At 39.9% G+C, this 14,602-nt stretch overlaps 1 protein-coding gene across 13 annotated transcripts in view; it reads right to left on the bottom strand.

The window, feature by feature from the left end:
• EYA1 (EYA transcriptional coactivator and phosphatase 1) overlaps positions 1 to 14,602 on the bottom strand; it is a 172,793-nt gene that overhangs the window by 42,065 nt on the left and 116,126 nt on the right. The window lies entirely within an intron of this gene.

Here is a 14,602-nt window from a genome sequence, read left to right as displayed (position 1 = left end):
GGACTGCAACTTAGACACATTTTGGGGAAGTTGAAGTTACAGGCTTTCTCTTGCATTAGTCAATCTAAAAAAAGGAATTCCTCTCTGTACTAAACAAACTTCCTATGCAAGTAAATTAGTAAAATCAGACCTCACAGAACAGTGACTCTTCCCCCAGATTGAAGATTAGTAAGCACCTGTCAAAATCAAGAATCTGCACGAAAAGCCTGTCTTGTGTGACACCAACAGGTCGATTTCACGGGAGTTTTTAAATAGACCGACAGCCATCCGGCCAACTGCGGGCAAGCTGATGGGGCATTTCTACTCAGGAAGTGGTGGTCCTCCTGTTGACTGAGGTCCAACAAATGGCAGGCACTGGGCTGGAGCTCTAGATTCTGCCATTTCCTAATAAGCCCCCCGGGTCATCTCTGAGGCTTGTCAGGTTGACTGTGTGAAGGTCACACATCGGTCGGAAATGAAGACTGAACTCGGGGTCTCTCCATCTCTGAGGCGTTCACTCTTTCCGCAGACCACACCACCTCCCCACAGCTTCGTCCTCCGAGTAGAGAGACTATGGCAAAACCAGGAAGGCCGTTTATGTCATGGGCAGGTTGACCATCAGTTGGCTAGAATCACCACTGTGGCCTCACAGGAGTCGTTCCATTTTCTGAATCAGGAATCTTCAACCTATATTCGGATTCTGGGTTTCCAAACAAAAAATTCACAAAGGGACCGCTCCTCTGAGATAACTTTTTTTATTCAGTGCATTCCTTCTTGGCAAATCTTAACCAACTGCAAGGCTGATGGCTTCAAGCTCAGTTCTCTGAGCTGCAGACCTGCATGCCGACCACTTGCAGGATGTTGTACACTTCAAATCCCACATCTCAAAACCGAATTTAGCATCTTCCTGCCAAAGCCAGCTAACTGTCCCGGGGTTTTAAACCTCTATCTGATGACTCAAGCCAGAAAGTACGACTCTTGCTTCCCTCCCCGCGACGTTGAACATATTCCCCAGTCTTTCCAAACTACACTCTTAGCTTTCACATCTGCCCCTGTATTCTGTTCTCGCAGGCAAACCCTGGTGATCTCCCACCTAGATTATTGACGCCCTTGACCTCGCAATGCCATTCATGCCCATGGTAATGCTAAGCATTCTGTAATGGTTACCACTGGCATTCCATATGAAATCCAGCTTCCTTAGCAGAGTGTACAAAGCCTTCCGTGACCTGGCTCTAGTCTCCCTTTCTATCCTCCTACCTCACACTGCCCTGCGTGCACTCTGTGCCTTATACCTACTCGAACTAAGTGCCTAAATGCCACATGCTCTCATGTCAAAGATCACTTCCTTGGACAATCATTTTTCTGACACACACAGCCCTGGCACCTTGCCCTCGATCTGGGTGAACCATCCTGCCTTACATATCCTTACATATCCTTACATATCCTTATATGTAAGTAATATCCTTACATATCCCCATCACCGGGAATATCATTCTGTAATAAAATCGTGCTTTTGCTTTTCCGTCTCCACATAGCATCTGGGCTCCTCGAGGGCAGTGATATATTTCATCTCTTCTCTTCTATGCCTTGTATAGTGTCCAGAATGGCGTAAGCAGGAGTATATTTACAGCATATCAGCTCTCCTTTGTAATACGGGGGCAGGAAAATATTTGTTTATTTAACAGTAGGAATTTACAAATGTCTGTCCACTGCCTGCCTATTTATCTACCTCCCTATCTTCCAACTTTGGCAAAGCAGATGTTAGGTTGCTTGAGTAGCTACTGTTTGGAAGACAGTGAAAACCAAAGCTTTCAAAGAACAGAGGGCGCCTGGGTGCCTCAGTCGGTTAAAAGCGTCCGACTTCGGCTCAGGTCATGATCTCGCTGTTCCCGAGTTCGGGCCCTGCCTTGGGCTCCGTGCTGACAGCTCAGAGCCGAGAGTCTGTTTCCGATTCTGTGTCTCCTTCTCTCTCTGCCCCTCCCCAACCCGTGCTCGGTCTCTCTCTCAAAAATAAATAATATTAAAAAAATGTAACGAATACATTAGAGAAAATGCCATTATTGGGCTTTGCCATATCACATCAAGGTGTGACAGCACCGGGATACTCTACCTCCTTTATGTTGCTAAAGAGCAACGGTCAGCTTAGGAGACACAGCTAGACAGGTTTTAGTGCAATGACAGCTGTGGCAGGAAACCCTGGCTTCAACCTTGGCTTTACCAAAGTGCCTCTGGGCAAAAATCACTTCAGTTCAATTTCCCACATATATAAACTGGAGATGGTAAGATGGAGTTCACAGTGTTGAGGGAGAATCGAAGTCAATGCTTTTTTTTTTTTTTTTTTACTGACAGGAGGAGTTTCCCTGAAGCTTGCTTCTCTCCTGTCTTTCTTACTTGACCAAGGGAGGACCAGAACCCAGAGCCCAACAGTGCATCCCCACTGCCGCCATGGGGACGTACCCAGGGACAGGCTTGCTCTGCCTGGTGAGGAGACTTCAAACAAGGCAAGGCTCTGCTCCACACTGTGGACTACCAGAAAGTTCCACGAGCCATCCTTCAATCCTTCCACGATCCGGAATTGGACAAGGAAAGGAACACTGATCAGCACGAGCAAAGAAACACGCGTCTTTTTGACACTAAGCCAGCATCCTCGTCTTCTACAAAGGAGCGGCACAGCATGACAGAAGCCAGAGACAGTAGCTATTTAACCGCCAGCAGTGAATCTCCTCTCGTGGACCTGGGGGTGGGAGGAGGCTACGAATGAAGAAAGGGCAAGAGAAGTACTGTGCGATGTGCTTGGAACCAGCTGCATTTGCAAATTAAACACTGGCAGATTCGTTGTTGTTGTCGTCATTGTCTCTGGTGTGATTAGTGTTGGAATTCTGCATGGGGATTATGGCAGCAAACCAGCTACTGTCTCTTTTCCTTCACTCCCTAACCCCTCCTGAAGTCACTCCCTCTTCTTCCTCCATAGCTCTACTGTGTCGGGTTTGACACGTAGAAGATACCCGTAAACAGTAATAGCCTAGATTTCTTCAACTGCTTCCTGTGGGCGGGTGCTAGTTCTGTGCCCTTAATGATATAGAAGTAGGGAATCCTCACAAGGACCCTGTGAGGTATGTACTACCATCATTCAATTTTAGAGACAGGAAATTAAGGCACAGAGGGGTTCCTCCACGAATGCATGAATTCATGAGTTCAAGTTCTGCTATCTCTAGCACCGTAAGAGAACAAATCATCTAAATACGGGGCTTTGAGTCAAGGTGGAATAGCTGAGTCATTGATCGACTATAGTCCGTAATTGGCTAATTATAAGAAATATTAGCTATCGAAAATAAAAATATAAATAAAACATATTGTTGTATTGGTGGCAGATGGTATTAGACCACTACTTGGAAATAAGTCTTTTTTTTATTGTAGAAAATATTTTTGTAATTTTTTTCTCAAAGTTTATTTATTTATTTTGAGAGAGAAAGAGAGCACAAGTGGGGCAGGGGAAGAGAATCCCAAGCAGGCTTTGCACTATTAGCACTGACCCTGATGTGGGAATTTAACTCACAAACCAGGAGATCGTGACCTGGGCCGAAGTCGAGAGCCAAATGCTTAACCAACTGAGCCACTCGGGCGCGTCTGTAACATTTTTAATGTAGCAAACCCTGTATCTTTTTTTTTTTTTTTTGATGTAAATACCTTTTATTTTTTTAAACCTTAAACTGGAAGCACACTGTATATGATTTATAACATACCTCTTCCATGTATATTGTATTTTGGCATTAAGAACTTTGAAGATATGACTTTAAGGAAGGGGCATCAAAATTTAACATCTTGGACAATCTAAATTGTTTTCAAGGTTGTGATTAATCATTTACTTGTAAAAAGTTAACTTTTGCAAAATATAAAAGCAGGCGTGCTCATTGTAGACTATTTAATTCGAAACTTTTGGAAAAAACTAAAAAAACATATGAGAGCCTTCCACGCACCAAGTCCTGTGCTAGAAACTTAGGATGAGGGTGGACAAATCATGGTCTCTTCCCTTAAGGGACTCCGGAGTCTAGGTGGGGACAAAGAGCAGCAGACAGGAAACGGTAGTAACAGAGTGGCAGGTGTTGTTCCAGTGAGAACAGCTTCCTCTTAGCACTACCGAACCCCAGTTGCCTGCCCGCATCTGAAGCTGCCACTTCTGCCTTTCTTCTTATCTTGTGTTCCGGATGCCACCCATCTTCCCTTGCTACCCAAGGACTTCACTCTCACAGTTTCTCTCTCTTTGCTACCATACATCTTTTCTCTTCCACTGAATTATTCCCACTGAGGCCCAACATGTCTAAACATTTTCCGTGGAAAAACTCCACGACCTCCCTTGATCCTCTGATCCCCTCCATACACCAACCCATCTCTCTACAACCTGTCATTGTAGACACTCAATCCTTCCTGACTTCACTTTGTCAACCCTGGTCTTCTCCTCAAACTGCTCCAATTGTCTTCCTGCTTCATTGAAATGGTGCTTATCAGAGTCATTAACCACCAAGATTCTTGCCAAATCCAAAAGCTACTGCTCTGTTCTCGTCTTACTCAACTTTGGTGGCAATTGGGACACAGCACATCATCCCTTGCTCCTGAAATGCCATCTGCTACGTTGCTGTGATACCCCATACTTTTCCACCCTCTTCACTGTCTATTGCTTAACACATCTCTTGAAAGTTCTTTTTCCTTGGTCCTGTTTCTGATTATTAGAGTGTCTAATACTCAATCTTAGGCCCTCTTCTCAACTGGCACTCTTTACCATAGAAGAGGTCTTTATGACTTTTAAAATGATATCCTCAAGGGGGGGGGGGGGCCGGGGGGGTGAGTCCGTTTAGGATCCAACTTCAGCTCAGGTCGTGATCTCACGGTCTGTGGGTTCGAGCCCCACATCGGGCTCTGTGCTGACAGCTCAGAGCCTGAAGACTGCTTCTGATCCTGTCTCCCTCTCTCTCTGCTCCCTTCCCACTCTCACTTGATGTCTCACTCTGTCTCTCAAAAATAAATAAATGTAAAAAAAATTTTTTTTAAATAAAATATCCTTTAATTTGCTTCTCTCCTCTGAGATTCAAACCTATAGGTACATAATTTCTTGACTTGGATGTTGAATATGTATTTCAAATTAATATGCTCAATGCAGAATTTTTGAGTACAACTCCTTCCCCACCCTCCTCACCACCCCAAACCCACTCCTTCTCATCTCAGATAATCTACCACCCATCTGGTTGCCCAGGTCAAAACCTAATGGTCATCCTTCATTCAGCTTTCCTTCTCCTCCAACCTCTGATCCCTTAATCAAATCCTGTCAGTGTTTCCACTAAATTATACTGTAAATCCTGCAACTTCTCACCATGTCCAGAACTGCCACCATCTCAGCCCAAGGCTATCAGGCTGGCTCAACGGTCTCCTAATTGGTCGCGTTGGTTCCAGTCTTGCCTTTCCTCATATGCTAATCAGACTGAGCTTTTAAGAATATAAACATTTTAACATGCCCATGTTTAAAACTCTCCAATGGCTTTCAACTACAATTAGAAAAATCATCCAACTTTCTCACCACAGTCTACAAGGTCCTTCATGATCTGGACTCTGTCACTGTCCCCCCATTCACTCTGTTGCAGCCATAATGGTCTTGTTTATTTCTTGAAGGAGTGAAACACATGTCCACCTCAGGGCCTTTGCACTTGCCGCTGACTTTCCAGAATGCTTTTCTGTAGTTGTAGCTGCTTCCCTCCCAACTTCCTGGTTTCTTCACAAATGTCCTTTCCTCAGGGATACCTCTTCCTGAACATCTCAGCTAAAGTTGCCCCACCTCAGCTGATCCATCCCTTATCCAATTACTGTTTCATTTTCTTCATATTTATTTCTACATGACATTATTTTATTTACATAGTGTTTATCTCCTACTTCCTCTACGGAGTGCCAGTTCCATGAGAAAAACCTTAACTCAATCATCACTGTATTCTCAGCATCTAGAACACTATGCCTGGAACTTAATAGTTGCCCAATAAATATGTATTAACTACTGAATAAAGGCAGCAGCCACAAGATATAGAGAGATTACAAAATGCTATGAGCATCTCAGTTCTGGAGCATTACAGAGAAACAGCATTTGTGTGTGTGTGTGTGTGTTTAATGTTTATTCATTTTTGAGACAGAGAGGGGGACAGAGTTCAAGCAGGGGAGGGGCAGAAAAAGAGGGAGACACAGAATCTGAAGCAGGCTTCAGGCTCTGAGCTGTCATCACAGAGCCCGACACGGGGCCCAAATTCACGAACTGTGAGATTATGACCTGAGCCGAAGTCAGACACTTAACTGACTGGGCCACCCAGGCGTCCCAGAGAAACAGCATTTGTAAACCCGTTATCCAGACTGGCAACTTTTTAATATATTTACCTCTAGCTAGTTTTTAATACCATATACATTAAAAACAGTAGTATGATTTATTTTGTAGACTTATTTTTAAATTTTATGTCATAACATATTTAAAAAATATATTTCCCTCCAGTTTTTTTTTCAATATGCCATAATCTTTTTTAAAAAGTTAAACTTTGTTTTTCTAGAGAAGCAATAGACCTACAAAAAAAACTGAACAGAAAGCAGAGAGATTTTCCATGTGTACCTTGTCTACATGCATGCACAACTTCCCCTACTACGGACATCTTAAGAGCGTTACATCTGTGATGATCAAATGAATCTACACTGACACATCATTATCGCCCATAGTCCATCATTGACATTAGAGCTCACTCTTGGACTCTTAAAAACTGAGAACTGAGGGTTGATGGGGATAGGGAGGGAGACGGGGTGGGTGACGGGTATTGAGGAGGGCACCTTTTGGGATGAGCCCTGGGTGTTGTATGGAAACCAATTTGACAATAAATTTCATATTAAAAAAAAATAAAAGAGCCCACTCTTGGTGTTGTGCATCCTAAGGGTTTTGACAAAAGTACGATGCTGGGAATCCACCGTTGCAGCATCACACACGACAGTTTCACTACCTAAAAAATCCTCTGAACTCCCTCTATTCATCCCTCCCTCCCTCTAACCCATGGCGACCAACTGAACTTTTTTACTGTCTCCATAGTTTTGCCTTTTCTAGAATGTTAAATCACTGGAATCATCCAGTCTATAACCTTTTCAGATAATAGGGCATACTTTCTAACATTAAGTTACCCTGTACTGTACAGCCTATATTTTACACTTGAAATGGACCATGAATATTTTCCTTCTATTTTTTTTTTTCAACGTTTATTTATTTTTGGGACAGAGAGAGACAGAGCATGAACTGGGGAGGGGCAGAGAGAGAGGGAGACACAGAATCGGAAACAGGCTCCAGGCTGAGCCATCAGCCCAGAGCCTGACGCGGGGCTCGAACTCACGGACCGCGAGATCATGACCTGGCTGAAGTCGGACGCTTAACCAACTGCGCCACCCAGGCGCCCCTCCTTCTATTTAATATAGTCTTAAAACAATCTCCAATGAGGATGCTATAATTTATTTCATTCCTTTTTTTTTTTATGGGTATTGAAAACATTTCTGTATTTCAGAATTAAAAAAAAAACAAAAAAAAAAAACAGGCCATGGGGAGATATAGTGTGGGCGGAGAGAACTTCTAGAAAGTACCTGTCTTGAGTTAGCATCTGTCATTCAGTAGCTGTATGAGCTTAGACAAATTTTAGTTTAATCCTCCAAGATTTGCTAGGCTCCTCCACAAAATGGAGATAATGATAGTGCTTTTTATCATAGAAACCTCAGGGTATTAAGTGGAATAATGTATGTAAAGTATTTAGGACAAGGTCAATGACTGCTTATCACTATGTTATCAGTTATCTGTCTACAATTCTCTTTTCTCAGAATAGAAGCGAAAAGTGGAATTACTGAGTAAAAAAATCAGCACATTAAGCTCCTGAATACATATTATCAAACTGCTTTTCTGAAAACTCGTACCAATTCACATCCTTATCAGCAGTGGACACAAGATGTTTATCTTACTGCACTGTAGACCACATCACTGATTTTAAATCTTTGCTGGTGTAATGGGCAGGGGCTGACCACTTACTCTCTGACATTTCTGATCACCAAAAGTGAAATCTAACATCTTTCCTTTATGTGTGTGGACAATTTGAATGTTTTCCTCTTGTGAACAGTCTGTCCCATGTTCTTTGCTCATTTCTTCTACTGAGCTATTTATGTTTTTTCTTAATGAATTGACATCAATTCCTTATCTTATTATATGTGTGTGTTCATTTAACACATACAAAAGTTTTCTAGAAGTTGGGGCTATGTCTGAATGATCTTTTCTCCCCCTGGTTAGTCCAATGCCAATGTAGGCCAACACAAATCTTCATATCATCATAGAATTCTAAGACATTTACTATTTGGTTGAGTTGGATGCTTACTATTACCACTTTCTGACAAAAAAATTTTAGGTATTTTTGCCTATCCTTTCAAACGGACAATTTTGTAAAACTGTTCAAATGTGTTACAAAAAGAAAGGGAAAAAATCTTTTATTCAAATCCTTAGATCTCTCAGTAAGATGTCAAAGTTTTATTCATATATTTCTTACAATTGCCTCTTGTATAGGTTACTTATTATTTTTCCTTTTAATTTTGTTTTCATTTTGGTGTTGCAGTTTCTGCTACTTTAAAATTATAATTAAAATTTCTGCATGTCTGACTAAAATACAAAAGTTATTGATTTTTAAACTTAATTCTATCATCTTTCACTTTTCTGAAGCTTATTATAAATTCTAAGACTATTCAAGTTTATTTCAGCTTTTATGTATATCAAGTTTTCTGCAAAAACAATCATTTCCATCGCTTTCATTTCATTAGTTATAGCTCATGCCTTACTGCGCCCCAGATTCCTAAAATAATGCTGAATAATAGTCCTGACAGAGAGCATTTAATTTTTTTTTTTCCTTTTGTAATGATGATGTGTCTCTCTTATTTTACTGCTAAGTACAATGTTGGCTGTCAGTGTAAGGTAAATACCTTTTATTATGTTAAGCAGCTGTATACTTTGACTACTAACCTTCTGATGAACCTCACAATTAACGAAGTCCTTGAATAGATTTTTATATATCTATTTCTTACTTCACATAAAAGAAAAATATAGAATCTTGTAAGAAATGAACAGGAAGAACACTTAAAATTACTCATTAGTAATAATAACAAAATATGACATTGCTTCTTTTCAGCCATCAATTAGGATATAGTTAAATTCAATATTCATTTATTATATCTAATAATCATTTGTTACTCAGAAACTGTAGTTTGCCCTCTAAACTCAGACTTTTGCCGTTAATCTTGTTAACCAAGGAAATGGACAAGACCAAACAACTTACCTTAAGACACAGGAAGGCAAACACAGGAGACTTAACTGCAGAGAACAAACTGAGGGTTGCTTGAGGGGTTGTGTGTGTGTGTGTGTGTGTGAGGGGGTGGGCCAAATGGGCACAGGGCATTAAGGAGGACACTTGTTGGGATAAGCACTGGGTGTTCTATGTAGGGGATGAATCACTGGAATCTACTCCTGAAATCATTATTGCACATTACATGCTAACTAACTTGGATGTAAATTAAAAAAAAAAAATTAAAATAAAATAAATAGATGAACTTTCTTTTCAAAAATAAAGACAAAGAAGGCAAAGTCAACTCTCCACTCTCTTCCATGGGGGAGGAAATAGAAATGGATTCTATTCTAAGATAACAGATAAGAATTCAATCTAAGTCATTTAATGGTCAAAACGTTGAAGGCGATATTCTGGTTGCTATGAAAGATGTTACCAGGAGTTTAAAAAAATATGATACTTTATGTTTGCCAAATGTATAAGGAGCAAATAAGAGCACAAAAGCCTCTGTACAGAGCTGAAAACATGCCATATGTGTATATGTGTATGGGTACATTTGGAATATAATACTGATATGCACGTACATTTTCATACAGTTGCTCTTGGCTTGTGGAAGGGACTGAAAACAGAGAACAGCTCAAAGCTCTTCTCGAAGCGTCCTCTCTGGAAGCACCCGTGAGATGCTTTCTCAGGCAGCAGCAGAGAACCAGAATTTCCAGCACCCACCACAAAAGCTGGACTCTGGGCACAAGAGTTCCTTTCCTACTTATTTATAGAGAATAAGGCCCTTTCCAGGTGAATTATATTTTTCAACTCAAAAAAGTCAACCTCTGAATTAGCTAAAATTTTACACTTTTGGCAACACAGGCATTAGGTCACTACAAAACACGTCACGTGGAATCGAAGCTATTGAGCATTGGCATGGTTGATACTTTGAAGAAAGATTTTTTTCGTAGGTAAATACAAATTTATAAATACCATATACTAAAATAATTAACAGATGATACCCTAAGGGTTAGAGTCATAAAGTATTATTACAAATTTAAAGACTGAATGAAACCAAGGGGCAAACTAATTTCTTTGCTTTATAAGAAAAATCATTACAACTCCCTTCCTTTAAGCACAGCATTATTTAGAGACTGTTTTCAGCAGCCTTCCACAACCTTTGCCTCACCAAACCCAGGCTTGCCTCTTCGGAGACCGGAACTTTCTATCCCAAGCCTTTCCTTAATTTTTTTTTAATGTTTATTTATTTTTTTGAGACACAGAGAGACAGAGCATGAACAGGGGAGGGGCAGAGAGAGAGGGAGACACAGAATCTGAAGCGGGCTCCAGGCTCTGAGCTGTCAGCACAGAACCCGACTCGGGGCTCGAACTCACGGACCGCGAGATCATGACCTGAGCCGAAGTCGGTCACTTAACCGACCAAGCCACCCAGCCACCCCTATCCCAAGCCTTTTCTTTGTAGAAAAGGTAAAAACAAAGGGGTACCAGAAGCAGGTACTTAAACGACAGATCTAGGACAGGAGTCTACATGGCAAAGACTCAAGAAAGGACGGAGGCATTCATGTGAATCCTGACACTAAGGAATCCTCTGGTCTGTCTCAACTATGCAACACACTAGGAGAGGGAGAATGCTCCAATGGAGCCCCACACTTAACTAGATAAGTGTGGTGTATACAACCCCTTCACGTGAAGACAGAAGGATGAGGAGCGTTCCTGCTATTTCCCAACCCTGATCCCTGCAGTCAGGGAGTGTGCTCTGGGAGCAGAGGCCCGTGAAGGCCACTACGTCACCAGCACCAGTTAGGATGGCAACCGTAATGCCAGCTCAGTGATACAACTTGACACCCGACAGAGAGCAAGTTCAACATAGGCTTACACCTTATTTTTAGTTGACTTATATCCATCTTGATGAAATAGCCTCCCTGACTGTGGAAAAAAAATCTAGCGGGAGAACTGACCAACAGCAAGTTAAACTGAAACGTTATCGTACACGAAAGGCCTTTCCTCACTCTGCCTGCAGGTTGCCTTTCAATAAAAACCCAACAGAAAGAACTCTTTCTCCATTCACTCGGAGTCATACTTTGCTAAAGAAGCTGAAGAAAAAAAACAAAAACAAAAAAAACACCTCTAGTTCCATACCGTCACTCATAAAAAATGACTTCCATATAAGCATCATCACATTGCACGCGGAGACCCTTTGGTAAAATGATACGCGGGATGTTAAATAGTCTTAGAAATAGGAAAGCCAGAGTACACTATGGAAGTAAAGTTTAAACCCTTCTCTGGGAGTGGGGGGTGGGGGGGATATTATTTCCTTTGAAAATTACGTCTCCCTGTCACTCATGTTCCTTAACATGTCAAATATTTTTCAATGGTACCAAAAAACAAACAAAACAAAACAAAACCCACAAAATTTCTCCATTTAATTCCCTGCCCTCCCCCCCACCCTGCTCCGGAGTGTCAACACAATTAATTTAAATTGTGACTGCTTTTATTAAAAATTGTCACAAAATGAGCTGACACACAAGACTTTTAAAACTAAAATGATTAACTGTTTTAGTTCTTAAAGTACAATTAAGGCATTTCTAAATTACTTTAAAATGATATCCTAAAATTTGCTAGTATCTCCAGAACGATTTGAAACATATACTCTGATAACACAAAAACTGTTACTAGAAGCCTCTCACAAGTGTGTTTCGTTATTCAGAATCTCTTATAAGCCAAAACTGTGAACAAATCAAATTATACAGAGGGGTGGCTGGCACAAAAGTTAACTTTTTAAAAGAAAATGAGGCCAAATGTCAACAATTGGAGTTCGGAAATCACACTTCCAGCTAAACAATAGATCCTTAATCTCCTTGAAATTACCTGTATCAGAGATCTTAGAATGTTAAAAACATGTAATTTAAATATATTAAAATATCCACGTCTCTTACTGCACCACATTGCTCATTAGAGTGTGAAATTAGGCATTTCCACACCATTTCTGCCTGATGAGATAATTTTGGTTTTCTTGGAAATAGAATGCCAATACATTTATTTTTCCCAGGAAATAACTCTGCTTTTTATTTTGAAAGAAACTAGTATTTGCAATGACCAGCCCCAGGTCTGAATTACCAAAATATAAAATGAAATACTGAAATGAGTTTAAGAACCAATTTATTTTTGAAATATTGTGCAAATCTAGAGCAAGTAAACAATTTTCAAAGACGGAGGTTAAATGGATCTTTGATTTATACTTTTGTTGATACCTTTATATTACTCTTAAGTAAAATAACTTAAAGCTAAGTTTTGTAAGGTTGTAAGCTTCATTTTTCTACTGTTGCTTTGTATATTTGGTTGAATTATATCTTTATTTCCTTCTCCACTTTACATAAGGGAAAGTCCTTACGCCAAGAACAGAATCAGACATTTTAATGTCTGCATCGACCCCCAGTTCATCATTTTCTTTTTATTTCAGTTTGGGCTTATGGTAAAACTATATCCCCTACATCTCTAAACTAGAACTTTCAAGATGTACTTTCCATGGATTTGAGCGCTATTTTAGATACTCTGTATACAGTTAGTTCACTGTGAATAATGTCAGTAAACAAATGAAAATCCAGCTGTTATATCAAAACCAAGTTTGGAAGTTTTTGGTCTATATGATACCGAATTATTGCTTTGGCTAACCTCTCACTTTTCACCACAATAGTTTTGCCACTGCATAGACAAGCTTTGGCATTTGTAAGAAGGTAAAATTTGAAGGCAATAGCAAATTGCTGCTAATTTCTTCTTGATGGGTGCTATTAACACCTATTAACATCGGTAAGAGTAACAAGGTTGTACCCAAGACAAAATATCAGCCTAGTCTGTATCATTAGAAACAAATGGAAACTTAGGGAAGGAATTTTAATATACCAGTAAAATATGGAATTTTTTGTGCTGTTCTCTTATGAAGTGAATCACAACCATAAATCAGAAACAGCTTTTGAAAATAAGAATGATTATTAAGCTCTTCTAAAGGCAACTCTGAACTTGTCACTCACTGGGAATATTTCTACCTTAAAAAATAGTAATGCCTTACATGTAATTTCCTTAAGAAAAGCAAATACTTTAAAATGTGAAAAAAAACCTGTATTTTACCATAAGTGTAAAAATAAATATTTCACTAAGGAATGGGAAAAAATGAAGCACATTTAAATAATTTTATTGCACCGAAAGTTGCCAATTCGTCTACGAGTAGTTTCATTGCAGATGAAAAGAAATCAAAATACAGGACAGATGTTGAACAAACCGCATTTAAGTTCTGTCACACTGGCATTTTTCAAATGATTTTGGCTCATCTATTAAATAAGGTGTGTTTTGCTTGATTTCGAAAAGGGAAACATCAGGAAATATTTAAAGGCCAATTGCTGCCCATTAACTTTGATCAGTAAAAGTTCTATTTGAATCTCTCAGATTCTTCTGTCTGAAATAACACACATTTATAAAATCTACCAAAACAACAACTTGATGATTAATGCCTGTTGGCAGCCTTACCACAAGCTTGCTTAACAGCAGGATTTAAATAAACAACTGTCTCTATTAAGAAGAGGGTGAAATGTAGTCATAGTCATGTTTTCTCCTAACGGTGATATAAGAAACAATATTCTCTAGGCTTAAAAACGCCGCTAATCGAGATCATCATGTTAGACAGTGCCTGTAACAAGTTTAATTAACCATCTTACAGAAGTTCCTCCCCAAATTACAATGGACAAATAAAATCATCAGCAGTTTGACGTAAGAAATCCTGGCAGTCCAAAGGGCAGAGGCCTGACTAAAATATTATACAATCGGGCCAACCGGAAAGAAAACCATAGGATTCCATAGGATAAGAGGACGACATAGAAATCATAGAAAACCATAGGACTCCATAGGATAAGAGGCTGACAAGGAGAGGGTAGGCCAGTGTTGCTCCTTCTGTTGGATTCTGAAGGTAACCCGTCTCAGTGGTAATTACGTAGCTGAGAAATCTGTAGCATAGGATATCAACACAGTTTAATATTTAAGAGTTTTGACATCAAGTTTTAATCCTTACCAAGGGTCACATGGAATCTAACCTTGAAACGCAACAGCCCAAGTAAAGCAAAACAGAAATACCATGAAGGCAACCATATTACCACATAATCAGTAATGAATGGAATCTCATTATTTCCGTTAGATAGTCGCAAAATATCTCACTGTTATTGCAAGACCACTCACCGACTTCCAGGCACGCAACATGAAGT

Source organism: Herpailurus yagouaroundi, unplaced genomic scaffold (assembly GCF_014898765.1).
Source record: "Herpailurus yagouaroundi ecotype Mexico unplaced genomic scaffold, PumYag 165, whole genome shotgun sequence".
NCBI classification, from domain to species: Eukaryota; Metazoa; Chordata; class Mammalia; order Carnivora; family Felidae; genus Herpailurus; species Herpailurus yagouaroundi.
The sequence above is the reverse complement of the archived record's forward strand: the minus strand, read 5'-3'. Positions and strand labels throughout refer to the sequence as shown.